Source organism: Hyla sarda, chromosome 2, assembly GCF_029499605.1.
Source record: "Hyla sarda isolate aHylSar1 chromosome 2, aHylSar1.hap1, whole genome shotgun sequence".
NCBI classification, from domain to species: Eukaryota; Metazoa; Chordata; class Amphibia; order Anura; family Hylidae; genus Hyla; species Hyla sarda.
The window spans coordinates 427,458,478-427,474,076 of record NC_079190.1 but is presented as its reverse complement, the minus strand read 5'-3'; the positions used below and the strand labels follow the sequence as shown (position 1 = coordinate 427,474,076).

At 41.4% G+C, this 15,599-nt stretch overlaps 1 protein-coding gene across 6 annotated transcripts in view; it reads left to right on the top strand.

The window, feature by feature from the left end:
* TAOK1 (TAO kinase 1) overlaps positions 1–15,599 on the top strand; it is a 122,662-nt gene that overhangs the window by 29,614 nt on the left and 77,449 nt on the right. The window lies entirely within an intron of this gene.

The window sequence follows — 15,599 nt, the reverse complement described above, 5'->3', positions numbered from 1 at the left end:
ATTAATTGGGAACATCTGCAGCATTTTGGTCCTGTAAAAACATATCCCTTTAAAAGTAAATTATTTAAAGTTACCGTATATACTTGAGTATAAGCCAACCCAAATATAAGCCGAGGCCCCTAATTTCACCCCAAAAACCCAGGAAAAGTTATTGACTCGACTATAAGCCTAGGGTGGGAAATACATTGTCCCCCACCCCCGTCGTCGTCGGCGTCACCCCCCGTCGTGGTTACCCCCCCTCCCCCGTCGTGGTCACCCCCCTTCAGTGGTCTTCAACCTGTGGACCTCCACATATGGAGGTCCGCAGGTTGAAGACCACTGCGGCCTTCGTCATCATCCAGACCCCCTTTTTAGTTTTCTACTCTCCTCCCCTCGGTGGGAAGGAAGGGTGAGCTGGTCCGGGCCATCTATGCTGCAGGGACCGTCCTGTGGGGAGGGTTAGTTGTTCCGGGCTGTCCATCTTCACCTGCGCATGTGAAGGCAACGTCGCTAGTCCGGGGCTGGCCCGGAGCAGAGAAGAGGGCCTCCCGGTGAAGATGGACAGCCCGGAACGACTAACCATCACCACCGGACGGTCCCTGCAGCATTGATGGCCCGGACCAGCACACCCTTCCTTCCCACCGAGGGGAGGTGAGTAGAAAACTAAAGGGGGGGGGGGGGGTCTGGATGATGACGATGGCCGCAGAAAAATCGTGCTGAAAAACTCTGCTTATACTAGAGTATATAAGGTAACATTTGTAATTTATTGGGGAGTGTGTTTTACTTTTGCATCAGTGATATTCTGTAATTTTACAGAATAATGCATGTGCTGTGTTTAATTGTACACATCTATACAATCCTATCCCTGGGCCTAAACATACGTACCAGTGTAGAAATGAACAAAGCTCATAACTATAGGGAGCTTTCACATTGCCTTCTTTATCTCCACTTACTGTGTACACTAAGCTGGAAGATTTACTAACTGCAGTGTTTTGGTACACCACACGTTAGGAAATCCAGGGGTCTGAAAATGGGTTGAGCTTTACTAAGAGGCGCACGCTTTTTAGTAAATATTGGTGCTCTGGCTAGCCTGGCACCTGCCACAGAAACATAAGGCAGCTGATAAGCCCATGTTCACACATCAGAATTTCCGTGCTGAACACCCTATTGGAATTCAGCACGGAGATTCTGTATGAATTTTTCCCACACCGCAATACCGGTTGGGCCCCTCCCCCTCGGGAATGAATTATCAACCCAGCACTGCGCTATCACCACATCGGGGAACTAATCATATGTGACCCACGAGCGCTGTTCGCCCCCCCAATTATCAGCACAGCGCTGCACTGTCCCCATCGGGGAACTACTCGCACATAACCCGCAAGCGCTGCCCTCCTCGTCCTCCTGTTTGTTTTGGGCCGCCGTCGCTGACACTCTATACTGAATGCTGTATCCCTATGCCCGGGCTGCAAAAGATAAACAAAATAAACTTTAACTCACCTTCCCCCATCGGTCCGGACCTGCTTCCTGGGGACGGGAACATTGGAGTGCCATCAGCCTATCACCCGCCGCAGCGATGTTCTGCCTTGGCCGGTGATAGGTTGAGCGCTCTGTCATGTAAGAAGGCGGAACATCGCTGCGGCCGGTGATAGGCTGACGGCTCTCCAATGTTCCCGTCCCCTGGAAGAGCGTGAGGCAGACATAGGAAGGTGCGATAAAGTTTATTTTGTTTATCTTTTGCAACCCGGGCATAGGGATGCAGCGTACAGTATAGTGTCAGCGCCGGCAGCCCGCAACAAACGGGAGGACCAGGAGGGCAGCGCTTGCGGGTGATGTGAGTATTTACCCCGATGGGGACAGTGCAGCGCTGGGTTGATAATTAATTTGGGGGGGTGAGAAGCAAAACAGCGCTCGCGGGTCACATGATTGGGGGGGTAAATACAGTTATATACCGTGGAACCACCATAAGTTACAAAAATACCGTGATAGACATATTTGGTCATACCTCCCAGCTCTACATGCAATGTTACTTGTCCCGTCAAAAAATAAGGGACGTTGGTCATAACGCGACATAACTCATAATGAAAGATGGTCAAACAATCCCATTGAATTGAATGGGATTCTTTGACGGTCGTTTTATGGATTTTGTGATGAAAGATCAGGACGGGAGATTTTGCAGGAACATGACTGTAGTGTGAAAGGGACATAACCTGTTTAGTACCTGTATGCTTTGAAACCTTAACCCCTTCCCTCTCGGGCTATTTTTTAATTTTTGCACTTTAGTTTTTCCTACTCGCCTTCTAAAAATCATAACGTGATCAATTTTCCACCTTCAGACCCATATGAGGGCTTGTTATTTGCATCACCAATGTAATACCATTAACCATTTCACCACAAATTCTGCGGCGAAACCAGGCAAAAAATATTTGTGGGGCAAAATTGAAAAAAAAACACCATTTTGTAAATTTTGGGGGCTTCTGATTCTATGCAGTGCACTTTTCAGTAGAAATTACACCTATCTTTTATTCTGTAGATCCATATGGTTACAAGGATACCTAAATTATATAGGTTTTATTTTATAAAAAATTTTTTATAACTACACAAACTACACAAAATTATGTAAAAAATTATCCACTACTGACCCCTATAACTTTAGTTTTCCGTATATAGGGATTTGTGAGGGCTCATTTTTTTTGTGCCATGATTTCAAGTTTTTATCGGGACCATTTTTATTTTGATGGGACCTTTTTGATCATATTTTATTCATTTTTTTTTTTTCTAGTATTTCAAGTGACCAAAAATATGCATTTCTGGACTTCTAGGCTTTCGCCTTTGCCCGTGCGATTTAATTAACATTATATTTTAATAGTTCGGACATTTACATACGGAGCAATGCTACTACACCTGTTTAGTTTTTTTTTTTATTGGAAAAATGGAAAAAGGCTAAACTTAAAACTTATTAGGAAAGGGGTTACTGCATATTTACTTTTTTTATTTTATTATTACACTATTTTTAGTCCATAGGGGACTATAACATGCAATCTTTAGATGGCATACACTGATCAGTGCATCTCCATAGGAGAGCATTGGTCAGTGTTATTGGTGCTCCATTGCTTTCAGCCAAAGGATAGGGGATAAAATGTCTGATCATGGCTGGCGATGCAGGGGCCCCACCCCTCGATCCTCCAGCCCCTGCATAGCCAGTCATTAAGCACGCTCCGTGCACCAGATGACGGGTGCTGCAGGAGAGAACGTGAGGGTTCCCAGCAGTGGGACCCCCGCAATCAGACATGTTATCCCTATCCAAAGGATAGGGGATAAGATGTCTAGGGTACTCTGTCCTTTAAGTCACTTTGAAGCTAGTGTAGGAGCTGCACTCGCTTTAGAGCAATGAGCTCAAACAATTGTACATGGTCAGGATTAGGTACTGAGTAATATATTTAAAAAACATTTTTTTTTTTGTTCTGATGGGTACACTTTAAAGAAAAATGCTAAGTTTCTACCAAAATTAGTATGCGTAAATTTGTCCTTTTCTGACCCTGTAACTTTTTAATTTGCTGTATACGGGGATGTTTGAGGGCTAATTTTTTTGTGCCTTGGTCTGTAGTTTTTATCTGTAACCTTTTTTGTTTAGGATTTTTTGATCTTTTTATTTATTTATTTTTAATTCTGATATATGATGTGATTAAAATTAATTCTTTTTATTTTTTTTTTGTTTACGCTGTTTACCGTGCAGGATAATAAAAATTATATTTTTTATAGTTTGGACATTCACACACGCAGCGATACCAAATATGTAAATTATCTTCTTTTTTTTTTTTTTTTTTGTAAAATGGGTAAAAAATATATTTTTTATATGCAATCATTAGATTGCATTCACTGTATAATTCTATGCCTATGGCATAACATTACACAGTGAGATCGGTGATCCACTGATATAACCTCGGCAGCAGGTAAGGGGACCCTCCTCCACCATTTCAGTTCATGGAAGCCTCACTATCCCGTCGCAGGGGTTCCGTGAGCTACCGGCAAGTTCCACTTTTACTTTAGATTGATCACATCTAAAGGGCTAAATGCCGGGCAGCAGGCCGGGCTCCTGCGCCTACTTCAAAGCCGCTTAAGGATTCAGGGCGTACATGTACACCATTGGTCCTTAAGTTCCAGGACACAAGAACGTACCTGTATGTCTTTGGTCCTTAACAGGTTAAGGGGTTAAACCATTTGAGAGTTTCCTTGGCTGTGTCTTTGGGATCATTGTCTTGATGAAATGTCCACCCTCCTTGTCATCATCATCCTGGTAGATGGCAGTAGATTTGTGACAAGAATCTCTCTGTAAATTTGCCCATCTATCCTTCAAATATGTAAAGTTTACTCGTACCATTTGCTAAAGCAGCCGCACACCATGATTTTCCCAGCAGGCATCCATACAGTCTTGCTCTTATCTGACCTCACTATATTCTTCCAGTATTTCCCCTCAGCATGCTTTTTATTCAGCAATGAAGTCTTGAATGGTGAGTGTGCATACGTGCCATGGTGGCAGAGTGCAATACTTCCTTTTTTTTTTTTTTCTTTTTTTTTCAACTGGCTCCAGAAAGTTAAACAGATTTGTAAATTACTTCTTTTTAAAAATTATAATCCTTCCAGTAGTTATCAGCTGCTGAAGTTGAGTTCTTTTCACGACAACAGTGCTCTCTGCTGACACCTCTGCATGTCTCAGGAACTGTCCAGAGTAGGAGCAAATCCCCATAGCAGACCTCTAATGCTTCGGACACTGGAACATTCGTTCAATAGAAATGTGCCTGTAACCAACGCCATTGTTATGAATTGCAACAATTAGGATTGCGAAGGTGTTGACAGCGCTTTTACTCATCATGAGATGTGTCTAATGTAACACTGTGGCAATGAGATCTTTTTGTAGCTTGACTACAGCTGAATAGCTTTTTAATTACTGATAAATTTAAAGGGTTACTCCGGTCCCCAGTGTCCGGAATATTGAGTTTCTGAACGTATGAATGTGTGTGGGCTTCTGTATTCACGCCCGCCCCCTCGTGACATCATGCCCCGCCCCCTCAATGCAAGTCTATGGGAGGGGACATTGAGGGGACGGGGCGTCACGTCACACGGGGGCGGAGTCGTGACGTCACGCACTTCCGTTTCATCTGTATATTTAGTGAGAAAAATGGTGACCCGTCCAATACTTATTTCAGCTGCTGTATAAGGGAGTGCTGGTTTTCCAATCTGATGCATGTATTTTGCTTTTGATGGAAATGTCTCTAGTCGACTTGGTAATGACTTGTCATGAGAATCACTGGTTCAAAAATAAACTGTTCAGGATCAAGGGTGAAAATAAAGGTGATATTACATTGGGAAAAAGCATATGTCCTCATTTCTTTTTTTTCAGAATAAACACTTTTTTTTTTTAGGAGTTTTTCCAAAACCTGTGTTGGAGAAGAGTGGTACAGTTGCCCATAGCAACCAATCGGATCTCTTCTTTCATTTTGCAGAGACCTTTTTAAAAATGAAAGGATCTGGTCGCTATGGGAACTGCACCGCTCTTCCTCTAAACTAAATCTCCTTCTTTAGAACTATTTTTCAGCATGTGTCTTTTTTAGTTCATCAAGGCTAACATACTAAATGTTATTTGGTGCAGATCAGCAGTCTATCTTGTGCCATTAGTGTGTGATGTGTATTTTTTGTAGTTTGTTTAATTTTAATTTATTTAATTTATATATCTTTTACTGTGGGCAATATTCGGTAATGTTCACACCAACATTGTGGTTTCTAATTATAGACTAAGCCATGATGCTTTGACAGTTCTGTTTTAGGGTATGTTCACACTGAGGAATTGGAGAGGAATTTCCGCGAGTAATTCTGCTCGCTTATTCCTCTCCAAATCATTCAGCAGTGAAAACCCCATAGTATGTAATGAAAATTCTGCTCCTCAGTTCACACTGAGGAATTTCCGCTAGCGGAATTCCGTCACTGAATTCTGTTCCGCATGAAGAATGAACATGTTCGTTCTTCATGTGGAATTCGCGTCGTAACTCCATAGAAGTCAATGTAAGTCAATGTCTTCTATGCTGCGCTGAACTCCGCACTGATTTCTGTGGGGGATCAGTGCGAATTCCGCGCTGAGTCCGAGCGGGAAAAAACTGTCATTTCTGAGCGGATTTGTTCAGCGCAAATTCCGCTCAGATATTTGTCAGTGTGAACGTACCCTTAAGAGGAATTTAAAGAACCTAAACAGTCACTGATGGATCACAAGTCCTGGTATTTTTCACAGAAAGAATTTACTGCAGAAAATCCACAGCAGATTTTGCTACCGTTGACTTCTATGGGTCCGTGGAAAATCTTTAGGAAATAGACATGGGAAGGTACACTACCCATAGTTTATTAATGGGCATTCCTTCCCACTAATGTCTATAATAATAAATATATAAAAAAAAATAAAAAATAAACACATCATGTGCTGTACCAGTTTCTCTGGTATGCAATAGTTGTTCAAAAGGCAGGGTGTATTGTAGCATTGTTTTACACTGTCACTTCCATTGTCTCCCTACTCATTGTATTCCTATCATACGGTTTCTTCAGTGTCGACTGACTTTGACAGGTTTAGCCTGTTTGGTGTAAGCAAAGAATAGACAATTGCTACGATAAACACAGGGTATTGAATAAAGGGCAGATAAACTACTGTAGCCTTCAGGACCTAGTTTGATATTTTAGTGGTCATCAATAAAAACTAGTCTTCAATAAGAAACAACCCAAACCGTCAGATGCCACCAGCAGGTGTCCAGGTCCATTGTCTACTAGTCTCCTTGGAGTTCTCAAAGCTTTTATTACACGCAGTTAACCCTACAGTGTTCTTTGTAGAAAAAGTCAGAACTAAACAAACTGAATTTAGACATGTTTCTGAGATTGTTGAAACCCACCTCATTCTTATTTGCCCCCATTTTCATCTTTAAAAGAACATTACAGAATTGCAATAGAATCTACAAGTAATGTCTGTGAGGAATTCTGCGTTGTCTCACATTTCCCTTGACTGCAATGGGTTCACACAGCCAATGTTCTGCAACAGAACTTCTGACATACCACACATTTGCTCGATCAGGCGGGTTCTAGGACCGCTCTGAAATGTGCCTTCTTATAGACTGCAATGCATTTCCGTTTGGACTATGCAGAAAGAATTGACTTGTTCTGCGGATGCCGGAATCAGAATTGCTGCAGAAGAAACATCTGGCGCGGAAATTCTGCCGTGTGAACAATGCCGCAGAATCCCATTGAAATCAATGAGACTGTGCTGCAGCGTAATTTTCATCCAGAATATTCCGTACAGTGATTCCGCAAAATAAACGCTGTGTGAACATACCCCAAGTGTGCTATGGTGATAGTCTTATTTCCCTTATATCCATTAGATTGGTATGCTTAGGCATCACATTGCATATTTGCTGTATGTAACTATTATGTACTCAACATGAAATCAATAGTAAAATTAATAAAGAATAATGTACTTTGTAAACTTGTCTTTTGCCCATTTGCTTGGCTACACTTAGATCTAGTCTTGTAAGATTTCCTAAGAGCAGTGGTATAACCTTAGATGAACTCCTTACTCATTCTCCTAGTGTTTTATCAGATTCTCTGTCAGACTATAGTTGTCATTCCCCTGTAACTTGATACAGAGTGATTTAAAAAGGAAAAAGTGAAGTTCCTTGTTGGATATGCAGTGCTTATGTTGTCCCAAGTAGTCTAGAATTGTCTAGAATGAATTTTTCTTTGTTTTGCCCTTGTGAAGACAACTTACTACATGTATCTAATGATCTTTTGTGATGGTTTCAATGGATAAAGTGGATGAACAAATTACCGTAGAAGCCGATTAGATCTCCACATTAGCCTACTGGACTTTTTAGAACATTTAAAACTTACTTGGATTTCAACAGAAAACAACCCAAGAGGTTGTCCTCCAATATCCTATTTTTGGTGCTGTTGTATTTGCTTGATGGGAATTTTTTAGACGTGGAACTAACTTCTTGTAAGACCAGCTTAAAGGGGTACTTCGGTGAAAAACTTTATTTTTTTTTTTATTTTTTTTTAAATCAACTGGTGCCAGAAAGTTAAACAGATTTGTAAATTACTTCTATTAGAAAATCTTAATCCTTCCAGTACTTGTTAGCTGCTGAATACTACAGAGGAAATTATTTTCCGTTTGAAACACAGAGCTCTCTGCTGACATCATGAGCACAGTGCTCTCTGCTGACCTCTCTGTCCATTTTAGGAACTGTCCACATATGGGGTATCTCCGTAGTCGGGAGAAACTGCAATACAAATTTGGGGGGGCTTTTTTCCCTTTTACCTCTTGTCAAAATGAAAAGTATAGGGCAACACCAGCATGTTAGTGTAAACATTTTTTTTTTTTACACTAACATGCTGGTGTAGACCCCAACTTCCCCTTTTCATAAGGGGTGAAAGGAGAAAAAGCCCCCCAAAATTTGTTAGGTAATTTCTCCCGAGTATGGCGATACCCCATATGTGACCCTAAACTGTTGCCTTGAAATACGACAGGGCTCCAAACTGAGAGCGCCATGTGCATTTGAGGCCTGAATTAGGGATTTGCATAGGGGTGGACATAGGGGTATTCTACGCCAACGATTCCCAAACAGGGTGCCTCCTGCTGTTGCAAAACTCCCAGCATGCTTGGACAGTCAACGGCTGTCTGGCAATACTGGGAGTTGTTTTGCAACAGCTGGAGGCTCCATTTTGGAAACAGTGGCGTACCAGACGTTTTTCATTTTTATTGGGGAGGGGAGGGGGGCTGTGTAGGGGTATGTGTATATGTAGTGTTTTTTACTTTATTGTGTGTTAGTGTAGTGTAGTGTTTTTAGGGTACAGTCACACGGGCGGGGATTACAGCGAGTTTCACGCTGCGAGTTTGAGCTGCCGCGCAAAATTTGCTGCATCGCAAACTTGCAGCCTGATACTCACTGTAAGCCCCCTGCCCATGTGAATGTACCCTGTACATTCACAGGGGGGGGGGGGGAACCTCCAGCTGTTGCAAAACTACAACTCCCAGCATGCACGGTCTATCAGTGCATGCTGGTAGTTATAGTTTTGCAACAGCTGGAGGCACACGGGTTGGGAAACACTGAGTTAGGAAACGGACAATGTTTCCCAACCAGTGTAACTCCAGTTGTTGCAAAACTGCAACTCCCAGCATGCCCAGGCAGCCGAAGGGCATATTGGGAGTAGTGGTTACGCAACAGCTGGAGGAGAACAGTTTGGGGACCACTGTGTAGTGGTGTCCAAGCTGTAGCCCTCCAGATGTTGCAAAACTACAACTCCCAGTATGCCAAAACTGTCCAGGCATGCTGGGAGTTGTAGTTCTGCAACATCTGAAGGGCCAGATGTTACAGAACTACAACTCCCAGCATGCCTGAACAGTAAGGGCATGCTGAGGATGTGTAGTTTTGCAACATCTGGAAGGGCACAGTGGTCTCCAAACTGTGGACCTCCAGATGTTGCAAAACTGCAACTCCCAGCATGCCCAGGGCTGTCTGGGCATGCTGGGAGTTGTAGTTTACAGGGTCCCATTACAGCAATGCATTTCTCTTTACGGCGACGTGCATTGCTGTAAAGGGCCCGAGCTATCAGCTACTTATCTCCTATCCTGGATAGGGTATAAGTTCATTTTAACTATTAGAGTTCTCCTTTAAGGACAAGATTGTGATAGTCCTCTATGGGACTAAACAATTGTGAAAATATATATATTTTTTAATACCTTTTTGAATTCCCCTTAGTTCCCCTTAGTTTTAAACCCCTTTCCCATTTTTTTTTAAATAAAACAAGTAAAAATAAACATACATGTGGTATCTCCATGTGTATTTAATGGTCAAACAATTGAATGTTAATAGAACCACACGGTCAATGGTGTAAACGTAAAAAAATACTGAAGACCAGAATTTTTTTCACTTCATATAGCAATAAACAGTTAATGAAAAGCGATCAACATGTCCCGTTAAAACAAAAATGTTAACAATAAAAACAGATCACTGTGCAAAATATGAGCCCTTATACAGCCCCAAATACAGAAAAAGGAAAGTGTTATAGGAGTCAAAAAGGACATTTTTAAGCATTCTTGTGTTGGTACAAAAAGTTATTTTTTAAAAGCATTAAAAACAAACGCCCTTTCTCAATTGAATATGATAGTAATCTTAAGGCCCTGCAGAATAAAAATATGTATTTTTTATTCTAATTATTTAGTTTTTTTGTTTTGCTGTACATTTTGTGGTAAAATTGTCATTACAAAGTTCAGTTTGTGGTGCAAAAAACAAGCCCTTATATAGGTTCGCAGGTAGAAAATAAGTGTTCGACTATTAGAAGGTGGGGAGGAAAAAATGAACAAACAAAAGTGACAAATCCCTGCAACCATAACCTCTTAACAGGTGGGTTTTTTTTTTGCACTTTTTTTTTTTTCCCTTCACGCTGTCTAAGTCATAAAGCTTTCAATTTTCTGCTAACAGACCCATATGAGGGCTTGTTTTTTGTGCCACTGATTGTACTTTGTAATTGCATCACTCATTTTACTTCGATCTATAGTAAAACAAGCAAAAAAAATAAAAAATTGTGTGGTGCTAAATTGGAAGTAAACAAAAAAAATGTTTTAGTTTTTTTTCTACTATTGGGGGCTTTCATTTCTACACAGTGCACTTTTTGGCAAAATGACACATTATCTAAATTTTGCAGGTTCATAAGATTAAAATGATACCGAATGTATAGGTTTTGTTTTATTTTACTACTTTGTATAAAAAAATGTCCCCTTCTGAACCCTGTAACTTTTTTTTATTTTATTGTGCCATGATCTGTAGTTTTTATCAATACCACTTTTGTTGTGATGGGACTTTGTTCTCTTGATTCATTTTTTTAATGATATATGAAGTGATCAAAAATACCCAATTCTGGACTTTTGTATATGTTTTTTTTACATGTACGCCATTAATTGCGCAATTAACGTTTTGTTTTACTAGTTCATACATTTAAGCACGTGACTACACCACATGTTTGTTTATTTTTGTTTACATTATTTTATTTATAGGAAAGGAGATAATTCAGTTTAATTCACATTTATTAAAACTTTTTATACTGTGTTTTTTTTTTTAGACCCCATAGAGGACTATTACATCCAATCTTTAAATGGCAAACACTGTTTAATGCTAAGAATTTGAATTTCCACTGCTGAAATTATGCCGTGTGCACGTTGTAGCTGAATCCTATTGTAAACAATGGGAGGTTGCTGCTCCATAATTTCAAAGTGAAATTTTTATACTGGTTTTGCTGGGAAATTCTGCCATGTGAATTCCTAAAGGGAATCTGTTTTCAGCATTTCTAAACCAGAAGTGTTGTGGCTTCTAGCAAACTCGCCACAGAACCTTCCATGTTCTCTTGGTTGACAGCCCAGTGGTAAATATCCATAACCATTGATGTGGATTTCAAAATTTTCATTGCATGACAATTTCTTTGAGAAAAATGTTCGTGGTGTGGATTAATTTGTAAACTTTCTAGTCTGTTTGTACAGAGTTATAGTGCAGGTGACACTAAGGTCAGTGGCTCCATTCTTCTGTAATACCTGGGCTTCTAGATATGGTAATGAGGCACTTGCAGCATTGGTGGGGGTGGGGGGGGTGGAATTTACGCTCCCACAGCCTGTGCGTGGGGATGTCCAGTGTTCTCAAGATCTGTGTGCTCGTTTCTACATTCTCGCGCCTCCACTCTATAGCATAAAGGCTGTGGCTCTGACTATTGCGCATGCAAAGGAGAGCTGTAATGCAGCACTGAAGAGTGAAGCTCCTTTCTGCAGGCTTGGCACGGGGAGGAGGTGTGACGATGAAGAGGCTAGGGCACATAGATCTTCAGAGCACCAGACATTACCGTGCACAGGGGGTTTGGGAATCCCCAACCTGCCCCTCCATGCTTCTCATTACCATATCCAGAAGACAAGGGATTACTGAAGAATGGAGCCACAGACAGAGGACAGGTAAGTATGGTTTTCATCAGTGTCAACTACACTATAACCCTGTTCTAGCAGGTAAGTGCAGGTGAAACTGATGGCAGATTCCCTTTAACAGTCTTTAATGCAGGTGTATTGCGCCTCTGTTTTGAGACCTTAAACACCCATAGAGGTATATGTATATGAGTTTTATGTACCTTTGTATGCCTCCCTCTTCATTCTTAATTTATGCTCCTTCAAATATCTTGATGCTTGCATGCAAGATTATTTCTGACAGAGCACTGTATGGCAGCACACAGTGTGGAACCACAGCAGACACTCTGTGCCATCATACAGTTGTGTGCATGATGTCTTAGGCTAGGTTCACATTGACGTGGTCTTCCATCCCATTTAGGGTCAAATTGTCTTTTTTGATCTAAACAGCCCCGAAACTGGTCGGAACACAATGGGCGCTGCCGTTTCCCAACAGACCCCATTCACTTGAATGGGGTCTGTTTGGGATCTGGTAGCTTAGCGAAGAAAAAAGTAGGGCCTGCCCTTTTTTTTTTTCTCGACTAAATTCTCGTCGTTCTGACGTAATTGTTGATGGAACTTCAAATAGCAGAATCCAATGGCATTATGAACAAGGCCTTAGGGAAATGTATAATATTCATTATAATATCTTTATATTAAACCTAATGCTATAAAATTATCCGATTGCAGATGTGTAGGAGGGATATTAACCAAATCCAGTTATTTTTATCAACATATAAGTTGTAGGAGGGAAGAATTCTGTAGGTCTCTGAGCTGATAATTACATAGGAGCTGATCACTGAGTCAGTTGTTTCACCAATGTGTTATGTGAATGTTGAGGTTACCATCAGCTATCATTATAGATGGTCTTTTTTTCTTTATGCTCCTTATGTATATCACTTTCAAACCACAAAATGCATATCAAAGTATCCAATTCAGGATGCAATGGAACAGTGTTCAGGTATATGGCAGCCTTAGCTAAAGGACACCAGGCATGGGCTCCGCCTTGGTTCCTCACATGTTTGTAGTCCACGTTTATTTTTCATTAAGTCCTCACCCATTTTATATAATTCACGCATTCATGCGTGTTCATAAAAAGTTTTATTGAGATAGGTGAGACTAAAGGTAAAACGTGAGCATGCTAAGCTAAACGGAATAGCCAGTTAGCAGACAACATAACCATCTTGTCTAAGCTGCTGTCCTGTTAAACAATGTTCTCACAAAAGTGTTCACCCAAATGTCCTGTTTAACTGGATGTTGAACAGACTACATAGGCTGCCAATATGTTTGTGACAACTGTAGATGGTCAGGATACAGAAAAGAGGCCAAGACAGCGGACTTGCACAATTTGCATAACTCCCTTTGTGTAAACAGCGTAGCACTTGAGCTTTCTGATCTGCGCAACTCTCAAAGTTGAGTTAACAACATAGCACCCCAGCGCTATGCTGCTTACGTAACTCCAATTAATGTCAGTGGGAGTTGTGCAAATTGCGTAAGTAAAGCCATCTCTGTATTTTGCTTCCCAACCATCTACAGTTGCCACAAACAGACTGGAGTGTGTCTGGGAAGCCATCTTTTGGGTTTGTGGGCAAATTCCTTTTAACGTTTCCAACTCATTCTGGATTCTACCCGTGTGTATTCTTTCATTTTCGGCTTTCTTCACACGGCATATATTAGTAAAAAAAAAATACTCTGAAATCTAAGGCTACCTTTTTTTTGCCACATATATCAGTCACATCTTTGACTCCATATGTCGGACACCATGTGTGATCCCAACCTTCAAGAGGTTGTCTAGGTTGTAAAAATTGATGTCCTTCGATATGCCGTCAACATTTGATTAGTGGTGTTCAATAGATGCCTAGCTGCAAATGCGTTGGTACTTAAATAAGTAGTCCTATTTGTAGCAGTGCTGCAGTACCTTGCGCTGTTTCAAATCGGATGACTTTGCAAGTACCAATGGCCCTACAGCTGTGTTAAACACTGAAAAGGCTACAGCACATTTGGTCCCCCTGCTGATCTAATATTGATGGCCAATCCTTAAAGGGTTACTCTGGTGGAAAACTTTTTTTTTTTAAATCAACTGGTGCCAGAAAGTGAAACAGATTTGTAAATGACTTCTATAAAAACAAATCTTAATCCTTCTAGTACTTATTAGCTGCTGAATACTACAGAGGAAATTATTTTCTTTTTGGAACACAGTGCTCTCTACTGACATCATGACTACAGTGCTCTCTGCTGACACCTCTGTCTATTTTAGGAACTGTCCAGAGCAGCATATGTTTGCTATGGGGATTTTCTTCTACTCTGGACAGTTCTTAAAATGGACAAAGATGTCAGCAGAGAGCACTGTGTTCCAAAAAGAAAAGAATTTCCTCTGTATTATTCATCAGCTAATAAGTACTAGAACAGTGGTTCTTAACCTTGTTGGAGGTACTGAACCCCACCAGTTTCATATGCACATTCACCGAACCCCTCTTAATTGGAAAAATAAAATATGATTTTTTTCAAATTCAAAACATAGGAGGTATATATTTAAGTGTATATTTAGACATAGGTGCACAAAATGAACAAAACCATTAAGAACAAAGAACAAAACCATGATTTTCACCCAAAAACATAATACCCTCGGGAATGAATGAATTTTCAGCCCAGCGCTGCGCTGTCCCCACATCGGGGAACAAATCATATTTGGCCCGCGAGCGCTGTTCTGCCTCCCCAATTAATTATCAGCCCAGCGCTGTGCTGTCCCCATCGGGGAACTACTCACATGTCACCCGCGAGCGCGGCACGGGAACGTCGGACAGCCATCAGCCTATCACCGGCCGCAGCGATGTTCCGCCTCGGACGTTGATAGGCTGAGCTCACTGTCATGTATGAAGCCGGCCAGAGCTCCTTACATGACAGTGGGCTAAGCCTATCACCGGACTGGGCGGAACATCGCTGCGGCCGGTGATGGGCTGACGGCTCTCCGACGTTCCCGTCCCCAGCGTAAGGCCGACGTAGGGACATACGTTTATTTTGTTTACCTTTTGCAGCCCGGGCATAGGGATACCGCACATTATTAGAGTGTCGGCCGCAACAAACAGGACAAGGAGGGCAGCGATTGCGGGTGACATGTGAGTATTTACCCTGATGGGGGCAGCGCTGGGCTGATAATTAATTTCGGGGGGGGGGGGGGGGGGGGGGACGGGGACCAAGAGGACATACCGTTATATACCATGGAGCCGCCAAAAGTTATAAAAATACAGTGATAGACACATTTGGTCATACCGCCCAGCCCTATTTTGCAGTTTCAATAACCAATGTCCATAATCCTACCGGGGTGGTCAGACTTAATACTAATATGGCGTTTAAAAAAGCATAGCTAATAGATATATAATGGACCAGCTAAAGGTGTATTTCTACAGCATTGTAGGGCTGGGTTTCCACTTAGCAGTTTTTTTTGGAATACTGCCACTGCAGTTTTTTTTTTCCAAAGCCAGAAGTGAATCCAGTAGGAAGCAGAAGTAGAAGTCCTTCCTTTAGATTTCCCATTCATTTTATATACATTTATGCCTTGGGTCATAAACTACAGTGGTAGGACTCCAAAAAACTGGTAAGTGAAAACGCAGCCTGT